The sequence below is a fragment of the Protomyctophum parallelum genome (assembly GCF_964188405.1).
Source record: "Protomyctophum parallelum genome assembly, chromosome: 6".
Lineage (NCBI taxonomy): Eukaryota > Metazoa > Chordata > Actinopteri > Myctophiformes > Myctophidae > Protomyctophum > Protomyctophum parallelum.
The window spans coordinates 28,969,570-28,988,595 of NC_139701.1; the positions used below are offsets into that span (position 1 = coordinate 28,969,570).

Here is a 19,026-nt window from a genome sequence, read left to right on the forward strand (position 1 = left end):
ATGGCACTGATTGTCCATTGAGTTAAAGGTCTTCCATCAACTCTCTTGGGTAGTTAGAGTACAGCAATCTGAGCCTATGAACCTTGCCTCACTTCGGATCCGCTGTCAACTTACACAACAAGTTTTCTTGCCTTTCATCTCAACAGATACAGGATCTTCTTGCTTTTTATCTAAACAGATACTGGATCCTCTGTCTGTTGTCCCTCCTATACTCAAATGTATATCTATTGGAAAAGAAAGGCGTTGTGTGCTGATAATGAGATATGAGAATGTGGTCGTCATTATTATTCAACAATTCTCACCTATCTCCATCAATGTTCCACTAGACAAAGAGCCTATTGACAAGCTCACAATGCATTTTGAGCTTGTACTTTAGATCTGCAATTTTGATTGAACGTTCGGCATTCACCCCGGAATAGGGATGCTGGGGTTCATCTGGTTAAGATAAGATAAATCAAGCGCTTCTGGTGGGTTTGTTTTCCCCCTCCACTATGCTAACTCTGTTACTCTGCTCACCATGAGTGACTTTCAGAGGCGTGCAGCTGTTTCATAACTGTTTAAATGCATTCATTATGACATTTCATTTGAATGGACAGGGGCCTCTGTTTTACATGCCGGTGGGGGTGATGGTCACTGCTGCTCATCATTAGTGTCATGGCCATGTTATTAGTTGTAAGGAGGACTGGCAGATGTGAAGAAGACAAGGTCAGCTAATGATGGCATGTGCTGACCTCTGCCTACATGCTCTACGTCAGCTATTGATGTGGCGGAGAGGAAAAGAAAAAGAAAACTGCTCTCAGATTGACAGTTTTTGGAAAGACACCTGGCACATAGACTGGTTAGTTCAGAAGAAAGGTTTTTCACCCTTGTGCGTGCACGTGCAAGATCATGGCACGTAGAATAACATATTGTGGGCTTGCAGGGTTGGAATAGTCACTGTCAGGGTTTAGAATAATATCCCCCTTATCGACATATTACTAAATGCTATACTATTGGCAAATAATAAAAATAACACATTTTCAAGAATACTATTACTATATATTTATCTGAGAACCCATTTGTTAACCCTATTAACACTCCTAAGTAACATGAGTAACATCCAGTCGTGGGTTCTGGCTCCTTCAAAATAAGGGTAAAACGGAGAAAATCCTGGCGGTATACGGGTGAATTAATTTAATACCGGGGGCCAAAGGTTATTAATATACTGCATCACTAGGTCGGTGGTAGTTAGTTAAGGTATGTCAGTTGGTTGGTAACTCTGTCCAACACATTAGGATGAACCCTAATGATTTTGGTGACCCCAAGGCCTTATAGTCCATGTCCACCCATTTAATGGGTAGATTGCCATGAAATGTGCTTTTAAATTAAATTAAAGCTCCGCTAGTAAGAACATGGGGCTCTAATGATTCAAACCACTTTGGTCTGCTTTGGTGTAAGGAGTAGCACAGCCTCTAGGGTCCACCAGCGAGCTTTTTAAGCTTGAGTCCTGTTTCTGCCCAGTTTTGTGTTTTGCTTGAATTGGTCTGTGCTTGGGTTTCCTGCTCTTCGAGTTAGGTTTGCATGTACACATTCTGTGTGTGTGTGTGTGTGTGTGTGTGTGTGTGTGTGTGTGTGTGTGTGTGTGTGTGTGTGTGTGTGTGTGTGTGTGTGTGTGTGTGTGTGTGTGTGTGTGTGTGTGTGTGTGTGTGTGTGTGTGTGTGTGTGTGTGTGTGTGTGTGTGTCCATTGGGTTGGTTCTTTAGAGACAAACCTCAAGCTCGCAGCATAGATGTTTAAAACAACCATCCAGCCAGCATGTCTGTACTGTACTGTGGTTCAGCGTGACCAGAGCATATATCAGAGAAATAGAGAGTGGCAGAGTGAGCAGAATCAGAAAGAAGAGTTGGGGGAAACTGCTGGGCAGAATAGGGTGTGTGATTGAACGAGAAAACATTCACGAAGGAGCGGAGATGGAAAGTTTGCGGCTTCGGATCTTTTCCTCATTAAAGCCCATTTCCCCCGCAAAAGATAATCACAATAATTTTCTGATTTCTTAAAGAACCTTTTGGTTGTTGTATCAATGGGACTGTACCCCACACCCCTTCTCCCCTCCACCCCACGGCCCTGGTTCTTGCTTCTCCCTCCATTTTCTTTCTCCTCCCACCCTCCGTGTTTTCACAGAGCCAGAACAAACAGAGGGCAAGGGGAAAACGTCTCGCCAGCCAAAATTAGACCCCAACTCTCACTCTCTGTCTCTCTCTCTCGTGTGCTCTTTCTCTAACCCCCACACTTCCTCCTTGTTCAGGAAAAGAGGGAGACGGAGCAGGGAGTGAAAGAAAAACAGTGTTAGCCAGGGAGGAGGATGGCACCATTAACACTTGGGGTAGTGTGTTGTTCTTTGATGCCGTGTTTCTGCAGGGAGGCCAGCTTTCAGGTCCGATTAGGGGAGCCAGGCCGACAGCAGATTTGGCTGTAAGCTCAGATCAGAGACACTTAATAACTCCCAACTGAGGCCAGTGTAATGGCAGCCTGCACTCCCAGGGAGCAGGCCTTGAATTATCCACTTGCATGCATAGTTGAGGTTGAGATCAACAGTAAAGGGCAAGGAAAAACTAATGAAAACAACAACACAATGTTACGTGTGTGTGTGTGTGTGTGTGTGTGTGTGTGTGTGTGTGTGCATACAGTATAATGTATATCACATACTAGAGGTTTGAGTCATATATAATTACATAATATGTACAGTTTCACTTATTCTGAAAATTATGGGAAACTTGAGATGTGATGAGAAGACAGTGAAATGTAAATGTACACATGGTGGGAGCTGAGCTTTTCCTCTCGACAAGACAAAGCCATGTATGCCTGCAGTCAGGCTGAGCACAGACGCGGCCTGTTACGGCTCCCTTTTCACACCAAAACCTTTAACTCCGATTTCAGCTTTTTTGTTCGCCGTCGCCCTCTCCGAGGTTAGAGGGTTTTTTGTTCGACAGGCAGTTATATACAAAGTGTAGGCGGCGTACCACCCCTGATCAGGGGGTCTGTGTCTGTGTTTATAATAGAGGGGTTTTCTCTCTGTTTGAAAAGATTAATACCACTACACCCTGGCTGTCAAGGCTGTTTAAATTTCCAAAAGCTTCCCCCAGCGCTTTTCTCTCAACACTGGCAAAGAAAGCAATTACAAAAATATCTTTGCTCCCCCCCCCCCCCCCCCACACACACACACACACAACTCACTCACTCCCTACAAACCCCCTCCCTCCCTCCTCCAAGCTTTCTCCACTGTCTGCGTAGCAGAGGATGAGACAGCTGCTCTAACGCAGACCAGATTCTCCTCCATCCCGCTCTTCTGCTCAAGTGTCTTCTTTCTTTTCATCTACTGTCTGACCCGGCTGCTCTCTCCATCTTCCTGTCGCTTTCGCTCCATCCCGACGACCTTTCTTAAAAAGGAATCACTGACAGCGGTTGGTGAGCGATGCTCCCCACTGTGCATCTCTCCTCATAATTCTCTTTCAAATATAAAAAGACTTTAAGCCTTATTCGGACAGTATTCATCTTTAGTGCAGGGTGCTGCAGCCATACATTTTAACCACTGACAACCATAAAGTGATTACAGTACCATTAATGTATTTGACTGAAAATGAATCATTCATTTATGTACTACTTGTAATTATTAATTCATGTATATAAATATATGGTGATATGGTCCAAATAATAAGTGTATATATACAGTAGTACTGTACCTATTTTTATTAACGGCTTTATTAAGTTCAAAGTAAAGGCAGTGGGTGCTAAAGGGGTGTTTACTGTACTCTGCATGTTACAGAAGATTTCAATTGGCCTTTTATTGAATGTGTGAACTTGTGTTTGTGCTGCATTAAGGGTTCTGGTTTCACTCCTTCTTACCTGAGTGCCAATGTCAACAGCGTTGTGGTTGTCAGATGTTGGACAGCAGGGATCCAAACTGAGCCTGATAAAAATATATTTTTCACGTCATGTCATCAGCCTATAGTTCACGAAATACAGACACTAGACAAAGGTGTATTTGTCTGAAAACATTTCCATGCTTATGAGCCAATTGACAATAACTGTCAAATGTGATATGCTAAATGGTAAATACTCAGGAAACATTAATAATTTGCTTACTTAGCCAGTGATTAGTTGGGTTTTTCATTATGGAAAATTAACTTAAAGGTCTTTGAACTAAGTTTGTACTGTAGCTTGTGATTTTCTTTTATAACATCATCGTCTTGCATTAGGATTAAATGGATTTCTTTTTCTAATTCTATGAGCTTCTTTATGTTAGAATGAGATTTTATATGTATTTGTAAAGTAGTTCTTATTACTGTATTTAATCACAACAAAGGAACAAAAGGCAGTCTGAGTAGCTGTTTGCCCTCTCATGTACCCTACGTTTGACATCCGGAGCAGACTGAGGTTTTTCTCTCCTGTCTCAACGGTTTTCACACATAGCTATGTTCACACACACACACACACACACACACACACACACACACACACACACACACACACACACACACACACACACGCACTCTGCCTGGCTGCAAACCCTATCTCGCACACATGTTTCGTTAAACCCTCTGCGGAGCTAAATTGCTGCCTTGTTGTAGATTCTTTTTTAGCGTGGTGCTGATTGATTGGGGATTGGAGCCTTAATATGGCTCACTAGGGATAGGCCCTTTGACATGGTCCAGTCCCAGGGCTCTGGCACTGTTTGAAACCAGAGAACCCAACCAAAGACCCCCTTCCACTATCCCGGACCTACCTACTAAATACTGCCGTGGTCGGAAGACCGCCACGCATGCACATATAATATAATATGCACACATAGAAAAGCATATGCATGGGCACACATGCCCTCATACGACAGGCATATGTACTGTGTAGACTACTTTAATTATTATATTTATACATCATAGCCTTCTACATCGTCACATATTGTTGGTAATAACATTATTATGTCCTCAAATGTATTTGACTCCGCTCAGTGACTCCATGTTTATGCAAAGCTTAGTATGCTCATGAACAGTGTCCACTTCCTGTTTCCCATAATCCCCTATGCCTTTCTGTAGGTGATCCTGTAAATTCTGGTCGGGTCAGTCTGTTAAAGTGTGTAGTTGGAGTAAGTGAATGTGTGTATTTTGTGTATTTTGTGTGTAACATGGCTTCTCCCTAGGCCCTACAAGAGGTACAGGGGTCTCACTGAACTGTGCCCTTCCTCGCCCCAGTGAACATACACTCGTACACAAAGAACACACAGATATATGTAGACATTTAGACACAGTGTTCTTTCTTTGCCCATGGTGTGTGTGTGTGTGTGTGTGGAGGAGTGGTTCAGAGAGAGAGAGAGATAGAGAAGCAGGTAGAGAGAGAGAGGAAGAGGAAGAGAAAGCAAGAGGAAGATGCAGAGGCTTTTGTTTGTACTTTGCATTATAACATTTAGAGTTGGACCGCCCCATTGGAAGCATTGAAGCTTTCCGTTGTATAATAACATTATAACATTTAGAGTTGGACCGCCCCATTGGAAGCATTGAAGCTTTCCGTTGTATAATAACATTTAGAGTTGGACCGCCCCATTGGAAGCATTGAAGCTTTCCGTTGTATAATAACATTATAACATTTAGAGTTGGACCGCCCCATTGGAAGCATTGAAGCTTTCCGTTGTATAATAACATTATAACATTTAGAGTTGGACCGCCCCATTGGAAGCATTGAAGCTTTCCGTTGTATAATAACATTTAGAGTTGGACCGCCCCATTGGAAGCATTGAAGCTTTCCGTTGTATAATAACGATAAGCCATGCTTACATTATAGGCTTTAGCAGACAACATAAGATTTTGGTTAAAATTGTATCTCTGCCATCTCACTGCTAAATGCTAATTGTTGGTTATGTTATAAAAGCAATAGCCTAATACATTGGCGGTCATGATGGACAGTATCATATCAAATCAAATCATTACTACAGGCGTTTAAGGCGCTCCACTTTGCCTGATGAGCTAATCACAGTGTACTACACAGCCTCGAGTGAATTATTGCTTTTATAACAGTTGACAGAGATTATTTGTTCATAAATAATTATTGCTTAATTTTATTGTCTTAGAGTAAAATGTTCCCACTGTTCTTTCAAATTGTTATGCATGAAGGTTGTGACCTCACACAACTCTGCTGAGTCTGTATTAAATGTCATCCAACCATATCTAAATGCCATCTGAACTGAAGTGTTACTGGCTATGCCCTTTACCCGGGGTATCCAAGAGTTTGGGATGTGGTGGCGGGGGGACTCCAGAGTAGACAACAACTTAACCTGATCAATGTGATGGATACATAGAATAATCTGTTCCGTAGTACGGCATGAACCTAACCTATTCATCAACATACACTAACAGTTAAGTTGAATACTGTAGTCCGTGTAGTGAGATAATGCGGCCAGTTGAACAGACATCACATGATACAATGAATGGCCTTTTACTCTATGAATTCAATTCAGATTATCAGCATTCTTTGCAGGGCTGTCTGCCCTCTTTTCTGTCCTCCAGCCTAAATAGTTTCAGTCATATTGAAAAGTTATATATAGTGCTCATAAATTGAATCCCTCTCAACATCTCAAGGGCAAAATATTTTTTTTGTTCTACCAGAACCACAATATTGACCTATCAGTACCCTTGAGAGGCTGTTATTTTATCCATTTATAACTGATAGAGTACAAATGGACCCTTACAGGCCCATTTTGTCACATTATGTACACTCTGAGTTAAATGAACACTCGGGATTTTACTGTGAGTTAAACTCTGCATGTATATCACTCGGCATTGATGACAGTAGCTTGACTTGTTCCATAGGGCCAGTGTGTGGGTGGGCTGTCCTACTAGTCAGACAGCCGGTCCCCCTGGACTAAGACCATTTAGACCACAAAACCCAGCTCTGTTAGCCGACGACAGATTGGATGGTCAAGAGAGAGAGAGATGGGGAAAGAGAGTATCGGTAATACTGGCGAGTCGAGGTGCTTAGGTTGTCTGGCTTTGAGCTGTGTTTTTTATCATTTTCAAGGAACAAAATCTGAACAAATGAGTTTGTAACTTTATCTTTATTCATGTAGGCTGCCTATTCTACAAAAAAAAAAGAAATATACTGTACAGTACAAGGCTTTGTGATTTAAGTGCAACATGGCTCTGTTCCCTTTTTTTGGAATATATGTTTTTTTCCAGCCAGGGTTCTATACTTTTTTCCTTTTCCTTTTTTCCCTCTACACCAAAACTCTTCCCTGAAAATAGCCAATCTCCAAGCTCACTCTGAGCCTGTACATCAGCTGCTTTCAAGCTGATGTACTAGTTGGGGGGTGTTTATTTCTTTGTGTGTGTGTTTCTTGCTTTTCTCTCCTATCTCCTCTGTATGTTTACCTTTCTTTGGCTACCTCTGTGCTCTCCTCTCCTCCCTCCTTCCATTTAATTTTGAGTTTTCCCAGTTTCCACCCTGTGAAGACCCTTGTGAGTTCATCTCAACAACACAGACGCACGCACGCACGCACGCACGCACGCACGCACGCACGCACGCACGCACGCACGCACGCACGCACGCACGCACGCACGCACGCACGCACGCACGCACGCACGCACGCACGCACGCACGCACGCACGCACGCACGCACGCACGCACGCACGCACACACACACACACACACACACACACACACACACACACACACACACACACACACACACACACACACACACACACACACACACACACACACACACACACACACACACACACACACACACACACACACACACAGAGAGAGAGAGCACATTGTAAATATAGGTGACAGGTCTGAGTGTGTCTGGCCATTCTATGGACTGAATGATGTGTTAGTTACTCCTATTTGTTTTAAGAGTTCAGGGGCCTGTAAATTTTCTTTTTATTGGCGCATCAAGATCCACTATTTTTTTCTAGACTGAAACGGCAGCCTCACTGATGGCTGCTTAAGGTGTGTATGTGTGAGAAGCATCTACCACCTCACCCTCGATTTCCCTATTTGTTAAGAGTTGGCCTTAGTGCCACTATAAATAATTCTATGGGTCCTTGGCTTGACATGCTTTATGCAGCCCTTCCGCGGTGGGTGTGTCAGTCTAATCTCCTTCATTGCAAAACGGCTTGTTCTTATACTATACTAAATGTTTAGCCTTTTTTGATGAAAAATATATTTATTTATTTTTATTGATCATTGATTCCAAATCTGTGGAAATAGTCCTGCATAAATCAGAATTAACATGATCTTTTACAAATGACAAATTACGTATGTACGTATGTGTGTACGTACGTCTGTAATCCACGTAACTCGAGAACCACTTGCCCTACCAACTTCAAATTCGACACACCCACAGGAAGTGCAGTGCCCGGTGTTGTCGGATAGTCGGTTCTCCAGAATCAGCACAAAAGCCTTTGCCCGGGCTCTGGACCTGATCACCCCTATATCTCCATATATGGAGCTGGCCTGTTCTGACAATGATTGTTCTGACATCTGCATAGACTCCATATTTGGGCATGCCTGAGAAGAACTCCATATATGGGCATAAAAGGGACACAAGCATTGGGTGGGGCATGCATTTCCAACTTGCATCGTTCCAAGTAGGCCAGTGCCCAATGGGCACCGCTCTAGTTATGAATAATTGCAGAGAACCATGCAGACAGACAGTTTTTCAGTGGCTCCATTGACTGCTTGTTTGAGCTTTTGTACTATGCAGGGTTGTTATACAGTAGTTAACTAAAACTAACAAAATAATGAAAACTAGAATTTGACAAAACATTTTGGTTAGCTGAAATACAAAATTTAAACGAGGCCTTGCACACAAATTATAGCTTAACAAAAACAACTAATGCAAATAACAGATAAAATGTCCTTTTAGTCTGTCAACATATTTCTCTCAGAAAATTGTGAAAATAGAGTAGATACAAGCTCACAACGTGTCACATTTTTATAATGTTCTGAGCATGTAGAATCTCATCCCTGACTACCCCAGAGTTCAATGAAAAACTAACACTAACAACGAATAAAAACGTAACTAAAACTAAACCTTTTCAAACAAATACACTGAACTAAAAATATTCAGTCCATTTGGTTACATTTGTACATTCTCTGAGTTACAAATGGATACATTAATACTGAGGTTTTTACTGTGTAATCTACCTGAGATCAATGGATTACCATCTGTGATTTTTTTATTAGAGTGGATTTTCACCTGAACCAGCCATAAATTACTGCTCCGTGTGGCTTTTGGAGACAGCTATGATTAGGAGGAGGGGCATTTATGCCAGTGATTTCCAAGTGAGTATTGCAAATGGGCCCCCAAATAATTGACAAAACGCTACAAATTTAATTATATATACTATTCATAAATGTAAAAAAACAAAAACAAAAATATTTTCATTGTGATAGTAGCCTATCACAGGTTGGTTCCATTGATCAATAACTAAATTCCTTTGATCTAAGCCGGAAGAGAATCGATTGATCGTTCAACTAAACAAGCTCTGAAAATGGTCAGATGGGTGGGCTGTGAATGCTTGTAACGGTCAGATATTTCTATCACAGTTACTAAAATTTCACGGGGTATTAATGATCCTCCTTTAAAAATAAAATGTATATGTTTCAACCACACAGGGTAGCCTACAATGAATGCTTTGAAACACTGACAACAACACAGAAATATATATCAGAATAATAGTTTTATCTATATGAAATATAAACTCAACATTGACAAACAAACTCTCACCGGAGCAGATGACGGTCCCGGTCAAAGGCCACTGTCACTGGCTATATTCCACCGAATAGCTTAGACAAAGTTTATACTGCAAACGCCATCAGGTCTCAGGTGGACTCCCTTGTCCTTTGTGTCTCTGTCCCCACAAGTGTCGAGAACCGGCGACTTCCGTGTGTTTAATCACGGAAGCGCCACGGCCTGTCAGTCAATCAATCAATCTCCTTCCCGACATTGACATTGACCCTCCAAAACATAAACAAAAACAAAACAGATGCCTCTCAAAGAAAATCGGACATTACACAGAAGGATGGATATAGTGTTATAAATCCTTAATGAATAATATGTGGCAGTGTTACACGCTTTCGAGATTTTTAAAGTGGGCCCTGATCCAGAAAAGGTTTAGAACCCCACTGATTAATGCACTCAAAAGATGCGACATTGTTTTGCTTGCCATGTCTGGAGTGACTCCTAATCACGCTCATCAAGTATGACTCCTTTCTTCTCCCCAGGAAGTCACGCATCTTGCTCAAACATGCATGTTCTTGTCCCCCAAGTACAGTCAGCCAAACATGTGTCCTCCTGTCTTTTTTAAGTGTCTGTCTTTGTGTGTTCAGATTTGGATCTGTGATCTCTAGACATTAAGCTGTCGTAAATCATGCAGGAAAGTAGGGAGGGGCGGGGCGTGCTGTCTAAATCACAGCACCTGCTGTCTCTTCCCCGTCTTTCTTTGTTTTGTGCTCTCCTGTCTTTTTCCTTGTTATTATTTCCACTCAGATTTTTACAGTCCAGGCTCATAACCCGTCGTAGGAATGACAGCAATCTGTTTAACGGGGATGAAAGGGTGGGCGGAAAAGAACGAAACTTCATATTAGTGTTCCATGACTTAAAAGGGCATTGTTTTTTGTCTCGCTCATATGAACTATCCAATCATCTGTGAATTCATAGATTTTTTGTTCCATAAACCTCCCTCCTTAATTTATGGTCAAACTGCATGTACAGCTGTACATGAATGAACTATCATACCAACGGCAACTGAACTATCTGCGCTTTTCACATGATCCATCGTTTCTGTCTCTCATTTAGAGTGTATGCCTATTTAAAACTGTTTCAGAGTAAATCATGAATTGAGAACTCGGCTAGAGAAGATTAGGAAGTTACCCCACTGACAATCTAAGCCAGGGTTTATTCCACAGTTGATTGCTGGATTCAGGGAGGATTTACTAGAAAGATTATGGACTGTATTGTTTTACAAATTGTATTTTATCTGGTCAGCATTTGGGAAAACACAACCTGTTTGTCATGAAGTAGATTCAATAGTATTCAATGTTGACATTTGCAATAAACAAACCTTAAAATGATGATACTAACTGCAATTTAGTTCAAATGTAAAGTCAATTGATTATTTGTGAATTAATGGTTGAAAGTTTTATGTAGAGAAATCCTTTTTTGCCTTTCAATGAGAAATAGATTTTTGTATAGTTCTTAGATAAAATAATGGCAACATAAAAGCAACATCCTACTTCCTTGTAGTGTATTCATGTCTTCCTGGACAAATATGCTATAACAGTATTTGCCCAACGGGTTCCAAGATTTGGGTATATTGAAAAGCTGCAGCTCTTGATTACTGTATCTAGTCTTAATGTCATACCATTTCCTAACGTTTTCAAAAACCTGCCTGTAAAAAGCAAACTTTTGAAAAAGAATATATGGGCATTTGAAAATCTGGACAATTCTGATCCAGGTTAAAACTTTTGAAATTGGGCCTAGTAGATAGGAGCTTTCCTTGAGAGACTGACATTATACGGCTGATGTTTTAGAGCCAGGAGGAGAATTACAGAATCAGATCCAGGCCTTAGTTTTGGCATGGCTTATGGAAGACCAAACTGCACAGGCACACACAGACGTGCACACACAAATAGGCCTACTACATACACAAACAATGGCGTTGGATTGTTTAACAGCACTCCAACACATCGCCTCAAGCTCTGTTCTCCAAACTGTTTCCAGTCCCCCACCTCTCTCTCCCTCTCTGTGTGTGTGTGTGTGTGTGTGTGTGCGCGTGTGTCCGTTTTCTTCCTTCTCTCTGTAGCCCACTCATTCTCACACTCCTCTCTCTCTCTCTCTCTCTCTCTCTCTCTCTCTCTCTCATTCACCCTGTCTCCGTCTCATTCTCACACTCCTTTCTCTCTAGGTTTCTCTCCCTCTCCCTCTCCATCACTTTCACCTCTTCTGACTTTCTGTCATGGCCTCTTACTCCCTCGCTATTCTCCCTCTGCCAGTTCTATTTGCTTTCAGGGGTCTCTGTACACATAACGGGTCAATGATCAGTAAAACAAACCCCCTCTATTTTCATGGTTTGTCATGTTTCTCTGCGCCTGTCTCTCCCTCCCTGAATTGTAGTAGTAACATTTTAACCCCTATAGGCTCCCCCTTTGTTTGATAAACCACTGCTGTGTGTCTGCATAGTATACAATAGTGTGTATGTTACATTTTTATACAATCTGTTACCCTGCTTAGTACATAGCGAGCTCATTAGGTGCACACACACACACACACACACACCTTCCAACACCTACCGCACTGGAGGCTCAAGTGATGTCATTAGGTCAACTCTTTCTTTTTTAACGTATGAGCCCTTTGATGTGTGGCAACGTCTGAGTCAGCAGCACATTGGTTATCTGAGCTCACTCAGCTCAGTGTCCAGCACAGTTGTACTGCCCTGACCCCATTTTCATCACGAATCACAGACGATTCATTCTCAGAAAAAGTTTCTTTAAGTCTCTGGTTTGGCCATGGCAAACTTCTTATTCCCTTTCGATATTTATTTTAGCCTTGAAGAAAACGCTGGCATTGACAGACTTGAAAATGAAAGTGAAGCCGACCACTTTCCCGTCCTGCTACCACTCTCAGTCCATCTCTTCTTTCTGCTTTTCACTTTATCTGTAAAAAAAAAGAAACAGAAGCAGTAAGCTCTCTCTCTCTCTATCTCTCTCTTTCTCTCTCTGTGACAGAAGCCTCTATTGTGGTAGTCAACCAGTGGTAGTAACATGAGGACCCAAGAGAGGCCCTTTCTTTCTCCCGTCTGTCCTAATGGAGTCCCACAGTTGGCCCCGCTCTCCATTCATTCCCAGTGTGGTCACGGGCCACTGGCAGCCAAAGACCCCAGTCAACCCCAGCCCCTGGTGACCATTTTGGCTCATTGTGATGGTTACATAGACTAGAGAATCTTCACGTGCAGTCTGCAGGTCTACTCTCCATGGGTGATGAAGACATGCATCTTTGACTGGAGGCCTGTTTTATGGAGGGCTCTGCAGATTCATCGACACACTGATATTATCAGCTCACGTTTTTTTTTACAGATACAGTAGTATGGTATATCTTTGTATATCTTTCACCAACAATGCAAAATCCTGTGAACCCCCAAAAGATGACCCGATTAGGCCCTTAATTTTATGATACCGTTCATAATAGACCCACCACCATGCAGTCATCTTTTTTGTCACAGCTTTGCATAAAAGAGAATATTACATATTCCTGGAGGGAAAATGCACAATCATGAAGAGAAAGAATAATGATGAACAGATTTTGCTTAACCCCCTTTTTTTTTTTTTTTTTTTTTTTTGTCTCCAGCCTCAGGATGTTAAAAGACTTAGTTGAGGCTATGTAACCTGATCTCTACGGAGAGTGATCATACGATTGTCTATTGTTCTCATCCTTGCATCTTTTCAGTCCATCTTCTCCGTGTCTTTCATTTGTTTGTTGGCGTCTGTCCACAAACACACGCAAGCACATGTGCCCACACACACGCTCGCGCGCACGTGCACACACACACACACACACACACACACACACACACACACACACACACACACACACACACACACACACACACACACACACACACACACACACACAGAGAGACTACAATCACACTTTGTCACCACAAGCACAGACACACAGACATGCACTCAAACTTAAAATTATTATGACAACCGGCAATAACCATTAGAGAGGTGAGGTGAGGCATTCAAGCAGGTCAGTAGACTAAACTAAATGTCATATGTATGGTATGTACTGTACCATGGCATCATGGGTTCTAACTCTTCTACAGTTCACTGTATAATAATAATACATGAAACTTATATATAATAAAGAAATGTAACAAAAGAGACACGCTCAGAAGCGTCAAGCGTGGCCCACAGGAAGCGACAGACGGCATCCTCCCACTGCTGACAGATCATCTCCTCTTCACTCAGCACTCACAGAAGCTCCTGGTAACGAAAACCCTAAAACCCGAAATGTCATCGGGATACGCCCCCCTAGCCACCTCCTCGCCCCCAACTCCCATCCTCCTAACAGCCCCCTCGACAAAGTGTGTGTGAGTTTCATATTCCCTTCTGACACACTCACGAACACACGTCCTCTCAACAACGATGATTCATCTGGACTTTACATGCAATAGGCTTAAAGACGCGATCCGTAATCACCATCATCAATAGCCCGTAGCCCCATCCGTAGGAACCGGTAACTCTGTATTCTCAGTATTCTGTGGTGATTAATCTAAATCTGTCACAAGAGGATTAACAGTCTTTCGAAGTCAGAATTCTGCATCAAGAATCGGCACTTAAATGAGAGTAACTGCTATTGCCACTTAACAAAAACTTACAGGATTAGTAGTTTGTGGTGGCTCAGCACTGTGAAGCGCAAACAACAGGCCTTTTTTCCCAGACGTAATCAAATCCATATTTGTCAGCCTTTGTATCTCTTTTATGTCTCACACCACTGTGCGGTGTCAGATTTCACAAAATTGCCTCCCAAGTAGACATTGTTTTCAAAGTCCTACAAGGGGCCTTTTACACAGCTCTCCCAGAGTAATATAACCAATATAGAAAGCAGTGACACCGGCGCACAACTAAGTATAAATCAAGCCTCCGAGAAGCATAAACCAATGCATGTTGCTGCTAGTTTTGCCAGAAAGCTGAGAATGTAGTTGTGAGGCTTTGCTTTTTGTGGTTTTTCCTGTCCTTTCCAATTAGACAATCAAATGCACACTAACAAAAGAAAGCTTCATCACCTCAATAATCAGAACCAGCGCTCGGCTCACCCTGCCAGTGAATAAATACACAAATGAATGAATGACTTATGTTGTTCTTTGTTTTGAGTTTTTCTTTTCCTTCTATGTTGTGCATTGTTTTAGTCCGTCCATCATCTGGGAATCTCTTACCTACTCTTGCTCCGTTTGATCGACAGGACTTAGAAAACGACTTGTCGAGTAAACAGATGGTCTCCGTGGAACAGAGGAAGAGTCTTCTTAAGGGCCCGGAGACCAGGAAGGAGAGGGGAGGGGGAGACAGAGGAGGGGTAGCAAGTCTCATGGTGATAACAAAGGAGGAAGAATAGGAGATGTAATGACACAGAGGATGGATGATGTTGGGGCTGAGCGTGCAGGATGGAAAGCATTAAAGCTTCCTCTGTGTGTGCGTGCGGAGGGAGGGGGGCACAGTGACTGGTTATTGGGCTCCAGAGGCAGGACGTGCTGGCTTTGGAGAACCCAATCCATTTGCCTTGCTGTGTGGAGCGTGGCGTGCTGACATCTCTGTAGACCACGTCCGCACACCGCACTTTAGATGGCTGTGTGTCCACTCCACAGTAGGTCTATATGGATTCCACTCACATGAAACGGTTCTCTAGTGCAGAGAGAAGAGAGGCCTTGGGCTATACGCATGTTGTAAAATCTCTCAATGATTGGTTTCCTTGTACCAAAAGAATATATATACTTGGGTGTCAATAAATCATCACTTTAACCACTTGAACCCTACATACTTTGTTGAGTGGTGTCCCCCAGGGGTCTATACTAGGTCTCCTACTTTTTCCCCTCTATCTGTTTGCCAAAAATAGCCAATCTAATTTGGCAGTTTGTCCCAGAATAGGATAGGTTCAGACTGCTCCAACATGTACTACTGGCATCCAGATAAGTTGTGATGGTTAAATAAATGTCCATCTTTTTGTCCCTGAAGATGTTATGACTTGGAAAGGATTCTCTGTGTTTCTGAAGATGTTTTGAGGATTCTCTGTAAAATCAATGTTGAATCACCTATTTTTGTAGGCTGAGACATTTATTCACCTGATTCACAGTTGTTGTGTTTTTCTCTCAGTTTACTGGTAGGGGCTATTAGCTGTGCTCTTATCCACAGTCATCAACCCTAACCAACACCCCACAGCCAAAACCTTAACCAACTGATAAGGCTCGGCTCCTTCATGCAATGTTGCAAATGTTTGTGCATCAAAGGGCGGTACACTGTGGGAACTGGGTTTTAAGCTTCGAGACACCACCTGTCTTTTTTTGCTGGATTCTTCATTGATTTATACTTAATTCAAATGTAGTTCATACAAGTTCAAATGTAGTTCATGTGCATGAAGCTCTTCATTCCTATTCCTATCCTTCATAACTATTGTAAGGGAAAACAGTTGAAGATTGTGGTAAATGGACTGCATTGACATTACACTTCTTCTAGTCTTTCCAACCACTGCACCAACGGTGCAGGCAAAGTACCAACCTTTACGCTCTGTTGTCAATACATTATTTTGGGAGCTTTTAAAACGGTGTACGAATCTCCTTTCTAAAGTACCTACTACCAACCTGTTCATCGGAAGCAGTTAACGGTTTATTTTTTTATTTTTTTCAAAGATTGTTTTTAGGATTTTGTGCCTTTTATTGATAGTTACAGTGAAGACAGGAAAGAGAAAGGGAGAGACATGCAGCAAAGGTCGTCATGAACGGGACTCGGAACAGGCCAGATCCTACAGTATGTGTGGCATGCGCCTGGACCACTAGGCCAGCGGGCGCCCCGCAGTTACAGTTTCTGTATCTTGCAGCCAGGAGAAGCTGGGGATCAAAGCGGGAACCTTGTGACTCCCAGACGGTCACTGACTGCTGCACCTTTGGCCTTACGAATGTGTAGCTGAAAACAGGAGCATGCATGCTCAGCAGACTTTCCCTTGACCTACCGAGGGTTGGGAAAAAAATGTTTTAAATCAATCAGTGTCTGCAACACCTTGTTTAGTTTCTGCGGCAGGGCCAGCCTTTTCGTCTAGCTTTCTATTATGGATTGGGCCTTTGAGAGAAAGTATGCTCCTTGTAATTAACTATTATAAAACATTACACGCAGAGCCTGTGGCATTGGTGTATAAAAAATAAAAGGCCTGAACAGCCATCCACTGTTGACACAAATAGCAACCGCACTGGGCTCTCCCTGCCTGGAATTGTGCACCGTCACACATGCACGTGCACACACATTTTGTAAAAAGCTCCAAGTATCTTGTGGTGATTGGCTTTTCTTGGTTTTGTTGAGTGGAGGAAGCACAAGACGTTTTTCAATCCTGCGTTTGGTTCCTCTCAGATTAGGCTTCTTCTTCCATGTTAAATCGTTCTGTTTTACTAGACAATAAAGTGAGGAGTGGACATGTTTTAGGTTGTGAGCCAGATTCCAACCTACGACGTCGCGTGTGCATGATGTGTGCTTTGGGCCTCTGAGCCACCAGGAGGCCCCTCAAACCAGGCTTTTAACCAAAGTCGTCTCATACAAGACAATTGACAGAGAGGAAGCCGAGAGATTGAAACAAAGGAGAGTTGGTCTCAGAGGCGATCTGGGAATCGGGTTGAGCTGGTTTGGTCAAGGCCTCCTCAACCGTCCAGAGTTGTAATTTGCCCCCGGGGAGCTGACTGCGTATGCGGTGGATTGTCTGCTCTCCCTTGTCATTTAGTTGTCTGTGTGTGGCTGTGTGTTTGTGTGTGTGTGTGTGTGTGTGTGTGTGTGCGCGCGCACGTGCGCGATGCAGAACCAAGCCAACTTAAGGCTCTCCAGGCCTCTTTTTGAACCATGTGTGCTGTTTCCGCTCTGTTTTGTTCTCTGTTCATAGCCTTAACCACTTAAGCCCTATTTTCAATTAAAGAATAACAAATCTACAAGCTCACAATGCATTGGATCCAGAGACGCATTGTGAGCTTGTAGTTCTGCTATTTTCAAAATTCAAACCTTCAACTTTTCCCGACATGCCCAAAATACGGACTAAAGTGTTAAATCATTGAACGCAAGTTGTATATTAGGTTAGATAATAGTGACCTTTCATTGTGAGATGATCTATCTGTACTACTGTATAGTACATAACGGCGTAAAAGCTATTATCTCCATAAATCACTGGCTGTGGTCTGAGAGCAATGCCAGTGATCTTTCATGTGTGTTAAATCCAGCAGTATGAAATCTCTCTGCAGGGCTTGCCTCGAGCATAACGAAACTTGGACAGATAAATTTATCTTTGGATCATTGCATTTTGTCGATGGAGTAATTCGCGGTTTGAGCAGAGGGTGAAAAGCCTCTCTTTTTTTTTCAGGGACACCCCCTGGCTTCTCATTATTAACCCATATCCATATTTTAGTAGGAAATTACACATTAGGGAAAAAAACGTCTGCCGAAAACCTTTATTAAGCAGTAAATGTAATGATGTGGTATCTCCATGGAATCTCTAGTATGCAGACCACTACTGAGATGGTGTGTGTGTGTGTGTGTGTGTGTGTGTGTGTGTGTGTGTGTGTGTGTGTGTGTGTGTGTGTGTGTGTGTGTGTGTGTGTGTGTGTGTGTGTGTGTGTGTGTGTGTGTGTGTGTGTGTGTGTGTGTGTGTGTGTGTGTGTGTGTGTGTGTGTGTGTGTGTGTGTGTCTGGAAAGACCATTTGGCTCTGTACAGAGACAGCAAGGCAGAGGGCAGGAGCTGACCTTGGCCCCTTAGTCACTTAACACTCCTCTGAGAGACTGACCCCTGGTGACCCTCGCTTGCACACCCATGGGGTTACTGTGTGTGTGTGCGCGTCCATGCAACCACTGTTATGTTGACTTTAATGATTAAAATTTACTTTGTATTGTAATGTTGGGACACTGCATTGTGTGATTACGATATTCATATGCCAATATGAATGGGGGGGGGGGGTGTGTGTGTGTGTGTGTGTGTGTGTGTGTGTGTGTGTGATATGCCCCTATAGACTGGTTGTGCTGAGTCCTGAAATCCCCATATGGCACGGCTACAGTTGCATGACACAGTGATCTCACACTGTGCAAATAGCAAGCAAGTCACTATGTGTGTGTGTGTGTGTGCACGCACTGTACACATACTGTATGTGAGTGTAGAGAGAACGAAAACTGGAGAAAGAAAGATGGGTCAAAACGAGGGGCTAGGAAGGAAAGTAGAAAGAAAGAAGAGGCATGGAAAAGGAGTGAAATGGAG

General features: G+C 42.7%; 1 protein-coding gene across 1 annotated transcript in view; it reads left to right on the forward strand.

Annotated features, from left to right (window-relative positions):
• The window catches only part of ror1 (receptor tyrosine kinase-like orphan receptor 1), a 143,007-nt gene that overhangs the window by 106,940 nt on the left and 17,041 nt on the right, over positions 1 to 19,026 (forward strand). The gene's annotated exons all lie outside the window — the stretch shown is intronic.